Genomic DNA, 17744 nt, shown 5'->3' on the forward strand with positions numbered 1-17744 from the left:
AAGAAAACCCCGATAGGTGATTATTCTTATTAAATAAACATTATCCTGCCTTTGCATTGCTTCCTAGTTGACAGAGCATTTTCACATCTATCACTGCCATCGAATCCCCCTGACAGCCCACACAGGAAGCATGGCTAGTACCACACATACCCCCATTTAGGGTGGAACCATTTTTTAAAATACAGAAACACACACACACACACACACACACACACACACACACACAGAGAGAGAGAGAGAGAGAGAGAGAGAGAGAGAGAAAGCTCAACAGCACCCAGAATCAAAACTAGCTAGGATTTTGTCACATTTTTGTTAATTATTTTTCACTCTAGTACCTTTCAGATAAGGCAAAGAAGGATGCTTTATCCACTTCAATTGCATTGCCTGCTCACCCCTCGCCATGCCCCGTGACTCCCAGGTAATTATTTTCTTCAGTTTGTTTTACAACCTGAACGTCTATTTTTTAATACTTTCATAGACACATTTCTAGCTATGATACATAAATAATATTGGTTTACATGAGCTTTTAAAGTGTACAGAAGGGCTGGGTGCGGTGGATCACGCCTGTAATCCCAGCACTTTGGGAAGCCAAGGCGGGTGGATCACAAGGTCAAGAGATGGAGACCATCCTGGCCAACATAGCGAAACCCAGTCTCTACCTAAATATACAAAAATTAGCTGGGCGTGGTGGTGGGCACCTGTAATACCAGCTACTTGGGAGGCTGAGGCAGGAGAATTGCTTGAACCCAGGAGGCGGAGGTTGTGGTGAGCCGAGATGGCACCACTGCACTCCAGCCTGGTGTCAGAGCTAGATTCCGTCTCAAAAAAAAAAATAAATAAAATAAACTATAAATAAAGTACACACAAGTTCAGGTGCAGTGGCTCATGTCTATAATCCCGGCACTTTGGGAGGCTAAAGTGGGTAGATCGCTGGAGCGCAGGAGTTCAGGACCAGCCTGGGCAACATGGAGAAACCCCATCTCTATAAAAAATTAGCCGAGCATGGTGGTGGGCATCTGTAGTCCTAGCTGCTCAAGAGGCTGAGGTGGGAGGATGGCTTCAGCCGGAAAGTTGAGGCTGCAGCAAACCGTGATCGTGCCACTGCACCCTAGCCTGGGTGACATATGAAACCCTGTCTCAAAAAGTAAGTAAATAAATAAAAATAAAGTGCACAAAAATTGTATTATTACCATACTATCAAGGAACACCTTGCTCTTTTAAAAATACTCACCTGCGGCATGGTATTCCATCAAAGGATTTGTCAAATCCCCTACAGATAGACATTTAGACGGTTTGTTAATTTTTCATCATTATCAACAATGAGGATATGAATGAGCCTAACCGCATCCTCTTCTACATGGGGCAAGGTGTTCTATGGTGTGAGAAGGGTGCTGCCGACTTGGTTTACTTTCACCTACCTACCGGAAAAAGTGCACATCCCGTCATGGGCTCGTGGTTCACCACATTTCCCCTTCTGCAAACTGCCCAGGTAAGTCTTTGTTAAGAACAAACATGCTGCATTCAGAGGTAACAAACACAGCTTTCCGAGATACAACAAATCATTTCCCTTGTCCTGCTCATCACTGCTGACTGTTCTTTTCACGGCTGCCAGAGGGAATATTTACTTTTCCCTAGCATGGTGCTTAGCCCAATAAGAGATACATCATTTTCCAGAGCATCCCCAAGGATGTCAGACTGACCTATTCCTGACTCAGCCTTCAGGACTGCCACAGAAGAACCAATCAGTGCCCAGCTCTACACCCACAGCGCATTCACTTTGGCTGGATTCCTGCTGCCAAAGCTTCCAGGGGAAGAGAGGTTCCCCCACCCCATTCTTTCCACACTAGTTATTCCCCACATCCATTCTCAGAGGGCACGCCTATGTTATCCCTTCACCCTTGTCTCATGGACATAATTTAAACACAAGCCACAGACAGACAAAGACACCAATTGCCCTCTTGTTGTCCTCCCAAAACTGGTGGGGTTCGGTGGTTTATGGGAAAGGGCACGGGTTTGTACTCATCAGCTGTGTGACTATGGGTAAGTTACTTACCCACTCTGAGCCTCAGCTTTCTTTCCTGTTAAGATGAGGGTTGTTCTAAGAATTAGAAAAAATATATATGAAGCGACTGAAAAATATCAGACACTCAATTCATGGCAAGCAGCAAGCCAGGAGGATCTTGTTAAACATCAGTACAGCAAACAAGGATCCGCTCTGTGGAGACAGAGAAGATGTGGTCCAAACTCTAACAGTGAGGCCTGAATGGAGAGACAAAACGAGGATACACACAGACCAAAGCTGCGATCATCTATAAATGACTGATGAATTCCGTGGACTGGAACTGAAATCTTCATGGAGAAGGCGGGATGTGAAGTTGGGTCTGCCCCACCTCCAGGGGACATTTGGCAAGGTTTTAGAGACATTGTTAGTTGTCACAACTTAGGGGACAGGGATGCTACTAGTGTCTAATGGATAGACCTCAGAGGTGCTGGCTAACATCCTATAATGCAACAAAGAGTTCACCAGTCCAAAAGGCCAGCAGTATCAAGGTCAGGCAACCCTGAGTGGAGCCATGAAGAAAAAAGGGCATTCCAGGCAGGCTGGCCACACAGGGACAGCAGGGAGCAGAAGTAAGGGTTGCACTTTCTTGAGATGGTAAGGACATTTATCTGGCTTAAACCAAGGCTGCCAGCCAGGGCATATTGGGTGGGAGAGGGGAGGACAGGCAAGGTGTGTATAGGTAAATAGTCAGGATCCCTATTATATAGGGATTACATATTACTCTATTACCTGAGGCCAGAGGACGGCTACCTGTATTCCTTGCTGGGTCACAAGGCTGGGCTCTCTGCAAAGGCAGGACTCACAGAATCAAAGGTGGTTAACTGGAAAACACCATCCAGACCAAGAGTCTTACACTTTCTACCACCAGATCTTCATGGTGCACCCACCCCTCCAGCCCGCCAAGCATCACATGTTCTGACAACTGCCATCTTCTAAACCAGAGGCATTTCCAAGTAAGATGTATATAAGGGCAGCTTGGTAGCAAAAAATCTGTCTCCAAAATGCAGTTATTAAGTACTAATTAATATGATTCCCATTTTTTTTACTAATCATAAATGTCACTGCCAAGCCAAGCCTCTGACCACCACAGTGGGTGTTGCTATGAAGTTGGAATGAGTCCAGTCAAAGGCAAAGACATCAGGCATTTTTAATTAATACTGAAAATAGCCTCAGAGTCACCCCTCACCAATATGTTCGTCAAGACCTTACTTTGGAAATCTTTGACTTGGTCCAACTACTTCATTGCATAAAAGATAAAAGAGACTATCAATAAAAACTAACTGATCTATTCCTGCATCGTGTGCCAGGCACTGTGCTAGACATGACACATATCATCTCATTAAATTCTCCCAACCACCCAAGGAAGTAGGTACTATTAGCAATCCCATGTACTTGACTTTCAGAAATGTCATGGTCACAAAGTTAAGAAAGGTGAGAATCGGGATTTGAACCCATATCTCTCTGAATCCAGAGCCCATGTTCTTGCCCATGAGGCAATGGATGGTTCCCTTGCAGAGGACACTTAGCTGGTGTCACTGTCAGCCTTGGACCCAACTCCCTGATCTTCAGTCAAGCACTTAGGCTGATGCACCTCAAATGCAACAGTTTAAAGGGCCCCTGAGTTGTGCATGGCCCAATAAACTCTACCCTTAAGAGGTGGTTTGACTTAAAAAAAAAAAAAAAAAAAGAACACTTTTCTCTTATCTCCTGTTAAAAAATAATGAGCACAGCTGAGCTAGAGATGTCTGTGAATACAGACAAAACAGTTACCCATCACAGAAGCAAATAAATATGTAAATGGTTGCCCGTTCCTCTGCTCACTCTGCCTTCATCTCTGCAGCAGGGGAGAGTGGCATCAACAGTATTTTTCAAGAAGTGGTTTAGGATTACGTGGTGGAATTATTATTTATCTATTCAAAATATGAGGCTTGCTAATTAGGTCATAATGGTACTCATTTATCATGTGAATTTGGAGCATATATTGTATTGATCTACAATGTTGTCTGCAGGCACAATGCGCTTATTAATACCAGCTTAGCTGTGCCGTGCTGTTCTCACGAACCTTCAACCTCCTGGAAACCAACTTAAGTGATCCAGGCTGACTGCAAATGAGGGGCGTGTTGCTATTACACTGTTTCCATTAGGGTTCCTAGGCTTGAATGCTTCACCTTCAGAATCTTTCCCTTGGATTTTGTCCAGAGTTCCCAGACTGCAGAGGATCTGCTAATTCCGAAGAGAGGTTACAGATAAAATGAACTCATGGGATTATGTCATTAGAAGTTGGTTGGGTAAAAACTGAACTGGTAGCCATGTGAATTGAGCCCTACATTTGAAAAGGTGTTCAGGTAGGCCAAGGATATTAAATGTTCTGGCTACCCTAGCAGGTGTCAGAGATGTCCCTTATTTATATTCACAAACAGTGACAGAATGGTCCATCACAAATCTGTTTCCTGGTTAACCTCAGTTCAGGTTGCTGGCCAGTGACAACTGAGGCTTAGCATGGCTAAGTTATGTTCCATGGACCTCTTCCTAACATCTATGCTGAATTCTGGCCCTGCCGTTTGGTGGTTGTAGGGCTATGGGTAACTGTATTAGGCTGTTCTTGCATTGCTATAAACAAATAATTGAGACTGGGTAATTTATAAACAAAAGAGGTTCAGACTGGGCATGATGGCTCACACCTATAATCCCAGCACTTTGGGAGGCTGAGGAGGGCAGTTCACTCAAGGCCAAAAGTTTGAGACCCGTCTGGCCAACATGGCAAAAACCGGCCCCTACTAAAAATACAAAAATTAGGCAGGTATAGTGGCACATGCCTGTAATCCCAGCCACTCAGAAGGTTGAGGCACGAGAATCACTTGAACTCAGGAGGCAGAGGTTACTGTGAGCCAAGATCACACCACTGCACTCCAGACTGGGTGACTCAGGCTGTCTCAAAAAAGAAACAAAAGAAGGAAGGAAGGGAGGGAGGGAGGGAGGAAAGGAAGGAGGAAGGGAAAGGAGAGAGAGAGAGAGAGAGAGAGAGAGAGAAAGTTCGTTTAATTGGCTCATAGTTCTGCAGGCTTTACAAAAAGCATGGTGCAGGCATCTACTCAGCTTCTGGGTGGGCCTCAGGAAGCTCTCCATCATGGCGGAAGGTGAAGGAAGAGCAGGCATGTCACATGGTAAAAGCAGAGGCAAGTATGAGAGAGTGGCAGGAGGTGCCACACACTTTTAAACAAGCATGTCTCAAGAGAACTCACTATCGTAGAGACTGCATGAAGGATCCGCCCCCATGATCCAAACACCTCCCACAGGGCCCCACCTCCAGCACTGGGGATTACAACTCAGCATGAGATTTGGGCAGGGACAAATATCCAAACTGTATCAGTAACTTACTTTACTTCTCTGTACCCTGGCCTCAGTTGTGAAATAGGAACAACAGGATCTACCTTGTGGGGTCGTTATGAGGTCTACCTAAGACAGTAGACAGGAAATACCTGGTGCATAGTGGGCACTCAGGCTTTTATGGCTCAACTTCATCCTTCTGAGACAGGTCAGCATGCTGCCTGCCGCACACATTCATGAAGGCCAATTAGCATAGAGCACAGGACTCAATGTACACAGATTCATGTGCACAGATGAACTGGGTTATACGGAAGGAACGTCTTACCCTGAAGGAATGATGCTAGCAGGTCCTTGGGAGCTAGAGTGTTGGCAGTGTTGATCCATGAGATAACTCCAAGAAATAATTCCATGGTTGGGTACTTTTGGAAAATGCCAGACACAATATCCCACTTAGGGATTTCTCTATTCTTTTTCCTTTTTTTTTTTTTTTTTTTTTTTTTTGAGATGAAGTCTCACTCTACTGCCTAGGCTGGAGTGCAGTGGCGCGATTTGGCTCACTGCAACCTTCACCTCCCAGGTTCAAGCAATTCTCCTACCTCAGCCTCCTGAGTAGCTGGGATTACAGGAGCTTACCACCACACCCGACAGACTCTCACTCTGTTGCCCAGGCTGGAGTGTGGTGGCACAATCTTGGCGCTGCAACCTCCGCCTCCCAGGTTCAAGCGATTCTCCTGGCTCAGCCTCCTGAGTAATTGGGATTACAAAAGCGTTCCTCCATGCCCAGCTAATTTTGGATTTTTAGTAGAGATGGGGTTTCACCATGCTGGCCAGGCTGGTCTCAAACTCCTGGCCTCAAGTGATCCACCTGCCTCAGCCTCCCAAAGTCCTGGAATTATAGGCGTGAGCCACTGCGCCCAGCCCCACTCAGGGATTTCTAAAGCACCCAAGACTTGTGGCAGTTCCAAAGCAAAAGAAAGCTGTTTGACTTCATTTTACGTGGGGTTTTTCATACTTTTTCAATCACTGTTTTGTGGGATGGTTGGGTGATGGCATGAAGGAGTTTATTATTTTAAACACTGGGGGTAATGAGAAGAGTCAGAATGGGAACAGAAGGCAGGAAGAAGGAAAGCAAGGTCAGAATTGTTGCCACCCCTCAAGGCTTAGGGGCCAGAAATAACAACTCTCCAGAATCTTCCCAAACCACAGCCATGGGGAAAGGGCAAAAAGCCAGTAATGAATCTTTCGAGAATCAAAATGCACAGAACTGGAATGCAGAGGCACGACTTTTCCCAGACATTTCCCTGGACTTCTGGCTTTGATCTGAAAGACCAGGGACAAGCCACAGCAAAACTGTGTGCTTATTAGACTTTGTGTATCAATGATTCATACAGAAAAGTCAAGAGGCTGCATCTCCAGACTGAGTCAAAAGAAGGTGGATGCTCAGTTTTCCCAAGTATCCACCAAACATCGCTCTCCTTTCCCTGCACCTACAACAGTGAGAAAGAGAAGGAGGGAGACAGAGAGGGAAAGAGGGAAAGTGGAGAGAAGAAAGGTGCTAAGAGTAGAGAACCAGGGACATGAGAGTAACCAGGAGAGAAACCTAGAGGCAGGGGAACTGGAAGAAGTTATTAGTGTTTTACCCCCTTTAATACCCTCATGGTACCAGGCAGAGGATGTATGCCTCCTGGGTCCCCAGAAAGCTGGCAGCACCCACCACCAGCTTGCCAACTCTGAGCTATTCTTCCTGCTGCAGATCAAAAGGCAGAACTTCCCAGCATGAGAGGGGGTTCCCAAGAGCAAGTTAAACATAACTGCAACTGAATGAGCCCAAGAGGGAATGAATGATTCCATTTCTCTCTGAGGTCCCTGACAGATGCCCAATGTGGCTGCAGCTACCTTCAGCTGAAAGGCTGGGTTCAGGCTTGCAAAAACCACACTGCTGCCTCCTCCATGAGATGAGAAGGGGGCCTACAAGAGCTCCCTTGAACAAAAATATTGTATCTCATTCCCCACACCACTGTTAAGATGATATGTAAAATTCCCTCAGAGCTTGAGACCTTCGGATGAAGAAATCACTTCCTTCGGACATGCAAATGTTGCAGGTCCTAGGGAGTGAGAATCAATGATTGAGTGGCCTAAGACACGACAGGAAAAACAAGATTAGGAAAACTCGATTTATACAGGAACTGATAAAAGTACTTATTAATATCATTAATGCTTATTAATAACTAATGACAACAGGCACTGCACATTAAGGAGACCATCTGTAACACTTCACACATCTTAAAATTGCAATCGTGAGGACTGTACAATGCATTGCAATGTATCCCTCTACCTTCTGGAAGCTTCTCAGGATCTCCCTCCTCAGTTTCCATAAGATGCTGATGTTTTAATTTTGCCTTGTAGGAGGTAACATGCAGATGAACAAGATTTTTTTCCCCAGTGTCTGGCTGCCCATCCAAATGTCTGATGTCCTTCTGATTTTGTCTCCATTCCTGTTATGCTTGATCCAAAATTATCCAGGTTGCTATGTATGCATGTGTATGTGTATGTATACATATATGTTATATATACTTGGAAATCAGAAAGAGGGAAGAAGGAACAAAGCCAGATTTTCTCAGCTTCCAGTTCTTTCAACTAGAATAGACATTTAAGAACCCACGCCCAAGCAGAACTGGACCATTTTATCCCTTGATGCAGAAAATAGATTTGGGCTGGGCATGGTGGCTCATGCCTGTAATCTCAGCACTTCGGGAGTCTGAGGCAGGAGGACTGCTAGAGCCCAGGAGTTCGAGGCCAACCTGGGCAACAGAGCAAGACTTCCTCTTAGTTTTTTCCAAAAGAAAAGGAAATGGACTTGGGCTGGGGATGGTGGCTCACGCCTGTAATGCCAGTACTTTGGAAGGCCGAGACAGAAGGATTGCTTGAATTTGGGAGTTCGAGACCAACCTAGGCAACAGAGCAAGACCTCATCTCAATTTTTTAAAAAAGAAAAACTGTACTGAGGCTGGAAATGGTGGCTCATGCCTTAATCCCATTACTCTGGGAAGCTGAGACAGGAGGATCGCTTGAGCCCAGGAGTTCGAGACCAACCTGGGCAACCACAGTAAAGCCCCGTCTCAACTAAAAAAAAAAAAAAAAAAAAAAGAAAATGGACTTGGCCTTCTTAGGCCATAGGGAAGATGAATCATCACTGCAGGAGGTGCCAGAAAATGAAAAAGGAGAGCTAAAGTGAGTTGAAGTTTCCAGATAAAAGGTAAATAAAGGTAAAATTTAATGAGCATATACCAGGGGCCAAACACTAGACAAGGAGCTATTTTAATCAGTATCTCATTTATCTTCTCAAAATAAAATCCCCAAAACATTATGAAACTCATTATTTTATCCTCAAAATGGGGAGAGGAAGTCACTTGCCCAGGGTCACGTGGCCGGGAAGCCACAGAGGTGAGAAGCGAACTCAGACCTCTGACTCTGAGGTGGTGCTCCCACCTCTGTACACAGAGCCCCTCATGACCTTGTACCTGGGAATGCCTTAAAACAAGCCAAAACCCTGGATGGGCTTAAACTGCTGCATTCACTCAACAAGCACCACGTAAGGTCCTCTCCTCTCTGGGCTGTAAGGTGCCCAAAAGTGATGTATGGATAGGAAGAAAAAACACGACGTCACCTGGAACCTAACTAAAAGTCCATGGGCTTCTGAGTCCTGAACAATTCCTCTATCACAAGGTATTTACTGCGGCTTTGTGATCTTCGACAAATCACCTAGCCATCGTGTGCCTCAGTTTCCTCATCTATAAAATGGGGAAATAACGATACCTACGTCTTTTGGGTTGTTGTGTGAACTAACAAATTGTAAATATAAAGCACTATGAACAGTGTTGGGCACGCAGTCAACTCCACGTAAGTTTAGCTACACTGCATTATTGCTCTTATTAGGTAAACATACATCATCGAAGCATATGTACACGCACACACAGTCACACTTTTTCTTTTTCTCTTCTCTCACACAAAAAAATGGTTATTGAGACACATTTTCCAACAAGAGACAGTAGACTTGGCAAAGGAGCCTCTTAATGCAGACTCCTTTATTTTCCATCTTTTGCTCTCCTTTATAAATAGATTCACCAAATTGATGCTTAATAGTTTAATATCGGGTTCATATTAATTTCACCCTGTCTGAACTTCAAAGGGACACAGTGTTCTGACTGTGAATGAAATGAATTTCAGTTGCAAGTTTCCAAGGGATCAGAGCCGGGGAAAAAAATTCCCAGCTGATCTAAAAAGACAAACATCTCCTTGGTGCTCTTTTAAAGCTATTTGGGTTTTACAGAGCTTTCGCCCCAAGCAGGGGAAATCCAACAGCCTTCGCCCGGCGAGCACAAGGTCCCACAGACACTAGATGGCACTAGAACATGCTCAAAACAAAGGCCACCCAACACCTCAGTGCCTCTGGTCCTTCGCCCAGCCCACCCCAGGCCCCAGGTGGGCTCAATGAGGCAAGATGTGTGATACAGGTGATACAAACTGGAATAAACCATGCAAACGTCAGTAATTATACACAGGAGTCAAAAAAGCAATGTTATATGCTTGGACAAAATACAACCAGGTATTCTTTTCTGGATTTCAAAATGCAAATCATTACAATCATTCAGTACTTAACACTACTGAGCTGTACATTTAAAAATGGCTAAGACGATACGTTTTATGTTAGGTATATTTCGCCAGAATTTTTTTAAAAAGCAAAGCATCCCCAATAATAAAAGTAGTATTTTCATTCCTAAGAAATAAACACAATAATGTGGTCAGTTACCATCTCACTGTGGTCTGATGTGTTCCAGCCCCAAAGCAACAGAACAGTCGGTATTTTACAAATTGGCTGGTTCCAGGCCACTGCCATGGAGCTCATACCTCTGTTCCTTTCAAAAACATCGCTTTATATAAATACCAACCTCCGTATCTTTGAGAAGGCTTTGAAGCAGGTTGTTCTCACAGAAAGAAAGGTCCTATGCCCCACACCAGCTCTGGGATGTGTCTGCTGCTGCCTTGAGCCTCACCATCTGCAATTCATTTGTGTGGAAAGACAAGACGGCCAATTCAAGCACAGATTACTGGTGGTTTGAGAGCTGGTGGCGTGAGAGCTGGGGAAAGGCAGAGAAAGCCTCTCGAGTGTCCTCATGCCAAGGTGGATAAAGCTGCTCTGCTGGCTGGCCACCCTTTGAGCCAACTGCGCAGCTCAGCCTGGATTCCAGCCGCAAGTCAGGTGAGGACTCCTGAGATGCCAGGGCTGTGAGGGGCACCAGGTCTCTACCCTGGCCACCAGCAGAGTGGGATAAAGATGCTGGATCCTGAGAATGGGAGGCAATCCATGAAAGAGGCCATGGGCACTGGACTTGGACTGAAAGAGGCCTGGGGCTGAATTCCAGATTCCGGAGCTGGCTCCTTCCAGAAGAGTGAACCTGGGCAGCTCTCTCAGCCTCAACTTCTACCATTGCCAAGTGGGGATGGTAATGATCATCGCTCCTGAACTAGTTGCTGTGAGTATTATGTGGGCTGATCTGTAAGAAGAACCAAATATGAACACAGTGCCTGGATGAAGCCTGAATGACTTGCACGAAGCAGGAGCTCAGAGTGGGGTTGAGGAGAACAGAGGAACTGGCAGGGCCCCAAGGGGAAACTCGGAGTCGTCACCATCTGGACTGAAGTGGTCACTGCTTTGTGGGCAAAACTGGTGCCAGCTTGCCTCAGCCCTGAAAGTCATTCAGGCTTCATCTGGGCAAGGAAGCACTCCCTCCAGCCTCCTGCCCTCCAAGCCTCCTTCCAAACCCTTTGATGGCCTCTCACTGCCCTGAGGATCAAGGCTGGGATCTTAATACCGTTTTTAAAATCCAGCCCCTTCTACCTTCCATGGACACATCCAGTGTGCAGGTCTGTGCACACTCCCCCCCTTCATTTGTGAGTTCTATCCCGTGAGCCCCATTCTCTTTACCTTATGCCCTCACACATGCTGCTCCCTACACCGGGAAGACTTCTCTTCAGGCTCCTATCACCCCTCAGGCCTCAGCCAAATGCCCCTTCCTCAGGGAAGCCCATCTTGCTCCTATCATGCCCTACACTTTTCCTTGACGAATCATCATGCTTGAAATAGCCTGTTTAATGCCTGTCTCACAACTCGGCAGTGAACTGTAAGCACAGGGTCTCAGCTGATAAAAGCTAGCCATTACTATTATTATCCATTCAACAAGTAATGACTGAGACCCTCCTGATTTCCAAGCACCACTATGGGGGCTGAGGACACTGCAGTGAACAACAAACAAAACATCGAAGTTCCTTCCTGGAGCTTACGTCTTACGGAGGGAGCCTAGCACACAGGAATGACTATAACGACACTGTATACCCAATGGTGATAAATACTATAAAGAAAAATATAGGCCGGGCGCGGTGGCTCATGCCTGTAATCCCAGCACTTTGGGAGGCCGAGGTGGGTGGATCATGAGGTCAAGAGATCAAGACCATCCTGGTCAACAAGGTGAAACCCCGTCTCTATTAAAAATACAAAAAATTGGCTGGGCATGATGGTGCGTGCCTGTAGTTCCAGCTACTCGGGAGGCTGAGGCAGGAGAATTGCTTGAACCCAGGAGGCAGAGGTTGCGATGAGCCGAGATCGTGCCATTGCACTCCAGTCTGGGCAACAACAGCGAAACTCCGTCTCAAAAAAAAAAATTAAAAAAAGGAAAAAGAAAAATATAATAGGGAAGGGAAAAAATGCAGTTTGATAGAGGGTGGTCAGGGAAGGTCTCACTGAGCAAAAACCCAGAGAAGGCAGGCAGACTGGGGAGAGTGCTGGGTGGTGAACATTCCAGGCAGGTTTTAGGGCCAAGAAGGAGGCTTGGGGCAGACATTGCAGCTGGGATGCCTCCTTCCACATTTTCTGACTGCCTCACAGCAATGGCCAATTGCATGGCCTCTCTGTGCCCTAGGTGAGGAAATCCACAAAACAACCTAAGTTTTGCCTGTGGCTCCTGGGAAGGGACCTGGCACAAAGGACGATTTATAAAATCTGAGCCCAGAACATCCCTTGCGGTCCCAGCAAGGTTGGATTTGATACTGGCTCACCTCCTCTGAACAAAGTCTGGGACATGATCAATCCTAGTTCCTTGTTTGGCTTCCAGACTTGTCTTCCAGGTGGGCACAGGCTACTGGGGACGGAGGTGGTGGGGTTGATTTCACAGGGAATCCCAGACCGCAGACCTCTTGCTCAATGTCAGAATCAGCAAAACACCAGGTCCTACTTGCAGCAGCCTCTGCCATCGACATTTGCAAGCCATATCCTTTGGTTTTCAGTTTTTGTTTGAGAAAAGACTTAGAAGAGGGCTAATAGTGTTCCGCTCAGAAGCAGGCAGAGAACAAATGCGATATGCTCTTCTAACCTAAACTTCCCACACGATGAGAGGGACATTTCTATCTGGGAAGGTCTATTAAATCTCTCGAGCTAGAGGCAGGGGCTGGTTCCCTCAACATTATTCCTCTCTGCTCCCCAAACATCATATCTAGTATTGAGACCTGTACTTCTACTTCCTTAACATCTCTTGACTCTGTCCACTTCCCACCATCTTACAGGGAAAGCCACCAGCATCCCTCAAGTAGGATAAAAAGGTAGCATCCCAGCCGGGGTCTCTCTACTAACCTTGACCTCTGCTCACCACTGTTCCACCGATGCTAATACAGTTTTTCTTTTTCTTTCCTTTTTTTTTCTCTTGAGACAGAGTCTCACTCTGTCACGTAGACTAGAGTACAGTGGCGTGATCTCAGTTCACTGCAACCTAGTCCTCCCGGGTTCAAGTGATTCTCCTACCTCAGCCTCCTGAGTAGCTGAGACTACAGGTGTCTGCTACCACATCCAGCTAATTTTTGTATTTTTAGCAGAGATGGGGTTTCACCATGTTGCCCAGGCTGGTCTTGAACTCCTGACCTCAGTCAATCCACCCACCTCAGTCTCCCAAAGTGTTGGGATTACAGGCATGAGCCACCGTGCCTAGAGTGGTTTTTCTGATTAAAAATTGGATAGTAGTTCTGCCCTTCGGGCTCGCCTCTGCTATCAAGATAAAGTCCAACTTCCCAGGTGCATGGGCTTCTATAGTCTTATGATGGCACCCTCTGGCATTTCTACCCATGGGTCCCAGGGGGGCATCTGTGCACGGTGGTTCAGTAAGCTTCACTTGTTGAAGCACTCAGCACAAGGCTGTGCAGAGGAAGCTGCTGTTAAATGCGTGAGATGGACCAACATTCTCCAGCTAGCAGGAGGCAGAGGAGCTCCCTGTCCCTGGGCCAGACCCCTATGGGTAGGGTATTTATACAGATGCTGATTAATTTTTGCCTACACACAGTACTACCAATGAACAGGAAGTTAATTCTTCATCTTTCAGTTCCCATTCTGAGTTTAATTGTTCTACACATCTTTTGTTTTTCGTTTTTGTTTTTGTTTTTGTTTTATTTCTTTAGCTTGTCGCCAGGCTGAAATACAGTGGCCTGATCTTGGCTCACTGCAACCCCTGCCTCCGGGTTCTGAGCGATTCTCCTGCCTCAGACTCCCAAGTAGCTGGGATTACAGGTATGTGCCACCACACCCAGCTAATTTTTTTTATTTTTAGTAGAGACGGGGTTTCAGCACGTTGACCAGGATGGTTTCGATCTGCCCACTTTGGATTCCCAAAGTGCTGGGATTACAGGAGTGAGCCACCTTCCCGGCTTGCTCTACATGTCTTAAAAATAAATAAACTCTATCATATGCCACAGGTGGGTTATGAACCTCCTGGCCTCACATCAGTGAGTGTGGGGTAGCTCCCGCATCCTCAGCTTACATTCACCAGGAAGAGGCTGCTTTGGGGAAACAGCTGGGGACATTCCCAACATACTCTTTTGGAAGGCCATTAAAATACCTCAACCAGTGGACCTTTAACCCAGGGAAAGTAAAGGCAAGTGCCTATTTTGGGTACCTGCAGAAGAACAAAAAAATACAATACTAGGAAACAGAACAGTGATTCAGAGCATGAGCTTTGGAATCAAATTCTTCCAAGCTGTGTGATCTTGGGCAGGTCACGTAACCTCTCTGAGCCCCTACACCCTAAACTGTAAAGGGAAGATAATAACAGAGTGAATGACAGGAAGAAGATCTGAGGAGCAAGTGAGATAACCTAAATCAAAAACTGAGCATGGTGATTCAGACACGGTGAGAACTCTACCCAGGTTCACTAGCATTATAGCTACTGTTACTTCTACTCAACTTCTGTTACTTCTGATGTAGGAGCAAAAACTGTTGTCAAAGCCTCTATATCACAACAATCAGACTAACCCAGCAGCATCAAGCATTTATCGAGTAACTGCTATGTTCCAACCCTGTTCTAAGAAGTCCACGAATATTAATCACTTCATTCAAAAAATAACCTAACAGGCCAGAACTATTTTACCCCAATTTTACAGATGGGGAAACTGAGAGACAGAGCGATTTAAGCAACCAGCGTAGGATTAAAAAGCATGGACTATATAAATTCAAATATATAAGTGAAAAACACCTTCCTCTTGAGTACTGTTTTATTTTCTGATTCTAACTTTCACAAGACACTATTCATAACTGATAATCCTTCAAATCCCTGTGTAACCCCAAATGCATAGGCAGATCTGTAGTTTTATTATATTAATACTTCATTATATAAATAAACAATAAAATACTTTTTTTTTTTTTTTAAGATGGAGTCTCGCTCTGTTGCCCAGGGTGGAGTGCAGTGGTGCGATCTTAGCTCACTGCATCTTCCGCCTCCTGGGTTCAAGTGATTCTCCTGCTTCAGCCTCCCGAGTAGCTGGGCCTACAGACATGCACCACTGTGCCCCGCTGATTTTTGTATTTTAAAGTAGAGATGGGGTTTCACCATGCTGGCCAGGATGGTCTTAATCTCTTGACCTCACCATCTGCCTACCTTGGCCTCCCAAAGTGCTAGGATTACAGGCGTGAGCCACCATGCCCGGCCAAGACACTTCTTAAAACCTGTATCTTTAGCTTCTAACAGTCATTTTTTTTTTCAGTCTTCTATATTAAGACTGCAAGATCAAGTGTTCAAGAATACAAGTGTTGTTAATTTTTTAATGTGTATCTTTCAAAACACAACAGTAATGTACTCAGCGTAAAAAAATGAAAAATGGGCAAAACCAGACATTAAATTCTCCACAGTCCACCACCAGGGATGACCACTGCTCACATTTTGTGGAATTTTCCTCTTGGGCTGATCCTACACAATGTATTCACACAGTTGAGTTCACAGGACATACTCGCTCAGCAGGGGGTTTAATCCTGGGTGATTACACATGTTCTAATTATTTAGCCATTCAAGACACTCATTGGTTTTACAATGTAGGTTCTCTGCAGATTATAACTCCACAGAGTTTTTTCTTCCTTCAGTAGAAATTAAAAAGGAAATTAAAGTCGCAGGCATGCCAAATAACGCCAGGAACACTGGAGTTCCCGGAGACTAAAAATCAAAGGGCAACTTAGACTACCCAGCATCTCATTATTGCATATGTGAATGAGCGTCCACTGAAAACCCAAACAAGGCTGAAAGCCCTGGTGGATGATCCCGGCTCTGCTGCCCCAAACGCACAGCCAACAACTGGTTTCTTCTGGGGACCAGCCTCCCGACCCTGAGACCACACTGAGGGCCAATCCTCAACCCCTTCCCTGCATGCTGGGATTGGCTTAAATGTGGCTGGCAGGAATCCTGGTGATAACTTATTCTCTTTAGTAAGAGATCTGAGCATTTTGATTACATTAGGAATGATTACAGTGGTATCAAATAAACCCTGCTCTTGGTGGTGTAAGCCTTGATACAGAAACAGGGCACAGGGCCAGAGAAGTTAAATGGTGCCTGATGAGCAGGTTCACACCCAGGAACTGGAGGACAATGCAGTGCCCTCAGGAGGCCAGCAGAGATGGCGGATGGGCAGTGCAGGCAGTAGGAACCAGCAGCAGACAGAAGCAAAAAATGGGAAGCAGTGGTGGGGTTCTAATGCTTCCTGTAGGAGCCTGCCAAAGTCTAGCAGAGCCGAAGGCAAGAGGAGAGCAGAAAGCAGGTCTGAGCCCTCCAAATAGCACAGACTGAGTGTGGGGAGGAGCATCGCAGGCACAGCTCACAATGTGCAGACTGACTTCTTGGTTCCACAGTGGCTCCATATTGGCCTCATTTGTCCCTGGTGGGGTCCCAGCATAAGCCTACAGCTTCTCTATCAGCTGCCTTCCACGGGGAGCAGCCTTTTGCAACATATCTGGTTGAGGAGGTTGTGGGAGGAGATGGAACAGGACCATGGAGCCTACCAGCCACACTCACCACATAGCTTGAAAACACCTTGTGCACTGCCAGAGCAAGACACCATTCTCCACCAACAAAACTCCATCCAGCTCCACCAAAAGAACTTATAAAATCACAAAAGGTAGTCTCCCAAATCTGTTTACCTTACAGTACTGAGTTTGGACCGCTGGGTGCCGAGAAGTGGAGACCAGCACGGCAAACAAGAACGGCCCTTTGATCACCGTGTCACTCAGATGGAGCGGTCTCACACTGAGCTTGCAAACTCACCCCATCGATCCGCTGAGGCCTGTTTACTCTTCTGCAATTAGAAATTCATTCATCCATTTAACAAACATTGACTACCTAATATGTGCTAATAATTTTAATCGTGATGACTAACAGCAGTTAAACATGTACTGAGAGCTTACTGCATGTCAGGCACTGTACAAAGTGTTTTTATATCTTAATCATTCTGTACAACAACAATATCATTATTATTCCTATTTACAGACAGAGAAAACAAGGACAGCAAGAGAAAGTCATCTGCCTAAAAGTCACATAGTCAATAATAAATGGCAGAGCTGAGATTTGAACCCAGGAAGTTACTTTCAGAGGCCATGCTCTGATGTACTCTACTGCCTCTGTGTACCAGGATCTAGGTACACATAGGTGAATGAAACAAGTACGGCCTCTGCTTACATAGAATGCACAGGTCAGAGTGGAAACTCACAATCATAAAGGCATAACTGGGCCGGGCATCGTGGCTCATACTTGTAATCCCAGAACTTTGGGAGGCTGAGGTGGGCGGATCACCTGAGGTCGGGAGTTGGAGAACAGCCTGACCAACACAGAGAAACACCGTCTCTACTAAAAATAGGGCATGCTAATGCATGCTTGTAGCCCCAGCTACTTGGGAGACTGAGGCAGGAGAATTGCTTGAACCCAGGAGTGGCAGGTTGCAGTGAGCCGAGATTGTGCCATTGCACTCCAGCCTGGACAACAAGAGCGAAACTCTGTCTCCA

At 45.8% G+C, this 17744-nt stretch overlaps 1 protein-coding gene across 3 annotated transcripts in view; it reads right to left on the reverse strand.

Annotated features, from left to right (window-relative positions):
* The window catches only part of LDLRAD3 (low density lipoprotein receptor class A domain containing 3), a 298023-nt gene that overhangs the window by 89296 nt on the left and 190983 nt on the right, over window positions 1-17744 (reverse strand). The window lies entirely within an intron of this gene.

Source organism: Sapajus apella, unplaced genomic scaffold (genome assembly GCF_009761245.1).
Source record: "Sapajus apella isolate SASKATOON/1434 unplaced genomic scaffold, GSC_monkey_1.0 scaffold14, whole genome shotgun sequence".
In the NCBI taxonomy this organism is placed as follows: domain Eukaryota; kingdom Metazoa; phylum Chordata; class Mammalia; order Primates; family Cebidae; genus Sapajus; species Sapajus apella.